The following is a 1,771-nucleotide window of genomic DNA, read 5'->3' on the forward strand; positions in this document are numbered from 1 at the left end:
GTCAGTTTCAACCAATGAGAGAAAAGTCTTTTGATGAAAACAAGTTGTGTCTGATGTGAAGACTGAGGAGAAGTGAGTCTCTGCCTGTGATGTGATTAAAATGTATCTTTTGCTTTTTTCAGAACCTAAAATATGTTGTAAACTAATCAATCATATGAAGTGATGTATTCCCATCATAAGTTGTAACCTGAAGTTCAACATGAAGGAGGAGGAATGTATTAAATGATTTTACACATGATCATGTGTGAGTTTATAAAACTCACAAACACAAAATGAGTCTTCTTCCTGTAGATCCCTGTTGTTGACTTTTATCCCTCGAGCACCACAGTATATAATACTTTTTACTTTTTATCTGATTTTTAGAACTTAAAAAGGATATGATTGTGTAACTGAAGTCACTGGTTTTTATTGTTCTTCTCTTGTAATAAAGTTGTTGCCTGCTCAAAATCAGCTCGGCTGCTGTGTGATCTCTGAGTTTGTGTTATTCTGCTGAGTTTTTAAAGGTGTGCACAGAAACACACAGGCTGAGATGGTTTCAGATCTGTCCCCATTCCCTGCCTCTATTTAAATCATAAAACATGAGGTAAAGTTATCATTTTTTAATTTAATTGGTGTATTTTAAGTGTATTTATTTAATTATTGGTCCGTTTATATATTTCTGCTTTTCTTTCTAATTATGTCAGTTTGGGTCCTCCATAGCCCGCGGCTTAGTTTATGCTAACTGCTGAAAGACGTTCTGGGAATTTTTTTTTTTTACAAAAAATTAGCAATTTGTTGAAAAATAACAAATGCTGAAAATAGCAGAAAAGTAGCTGAAAAAGCTGAAGCTAGTACAAGGAAACAGAAAAGCATGTGCTTGTTGAATTAGCAGCTATAATTATCACAAAAAGGTGAATCTGAGAAAGGCTAAAATTATCTGAAAATAGTTAAAAAGTAAATTATAGTAATGAGATGAAAGAAGCATAAAAAAACAAAATTAATAGAAAGAAGCTGCTGGAAGCACAAACTAAATGAATTAGAGTACTGAAAAGAGCAGAGAAAAGGCTAATATTAGCATATAGAACAACCTGAAAGATTGAAGAAGTTGTGATTTGTGTCTTTGTTAATGTTTTATTTTAGTTTTCTGTCTTGTCCTCTGTTCTTCCTCCTGTCTGCCTGTGCTCTAGCCCCGCCCACTCACATCTGATCCTCATGTTTCTCCCCAGGTGTTTCTTGTTTTAGCTCATTAGTTTATATTCTGTTCAGTGTGTTCAGTGTTTGTCAGATCTTGTTAACTGTTTGATGTTGATGTTCCTGTCCAAAGCCCATGTTCTTGTTTGCTGCCACGTCAGAACTTTAGTTTTCTTGTTTTAATAAATCACTTTTGCCACCTCACTCAGTTCTGCATCATGGGGTTGTAATCAGCCAAGCTCAGTCATAACAAAAAGTGTTAAATGCAGAAATGTTTAACTAGTTTGAAGGATTTTAAGAATGTTAAACAATTTTAATAAGAACAAAAATGGCCAAAAAAGCTAAAAATCGATAGCATTTACACAATAACAGATAAGAAGATAAGAAGGGGTTGGTGACATTTGGGGTTGTTATGGTAAAATTTATCTAACAAAGACAGAAATACGTGGTCCAAGAATGAAGGTACTCTGTGAGATGATCAGCTGAGTTTTATTGCAACAACAGGAAACACAGAGCAACCTGGTCTGTCTTTGTGCCTCTGCTTATCTCTGTCACTGTCTCTCCACACTACTGTTGAACTGTTGAACACTGTGTCTTGAGA

The sequence above is a fragment of the Austrofundulus limnaeus genome, unplaced genomic scaffold (assembly GCF_001266775.1).
Source record: "Austrofundulus limnaeus strain Quisiro unplaced genomic scaffold, Austrofundulus_limnaeus-1.0 Scaffold1503, whole genome shotgun sequence".
In the NCBI taxonomy this organism is placed as follows: Eukaryota; Metazoa; Chordata; class Actinopteri; order Cyprinodontiformes; family Rivulidae; genus Austrofundulus; species Austrofundulus limnaeus.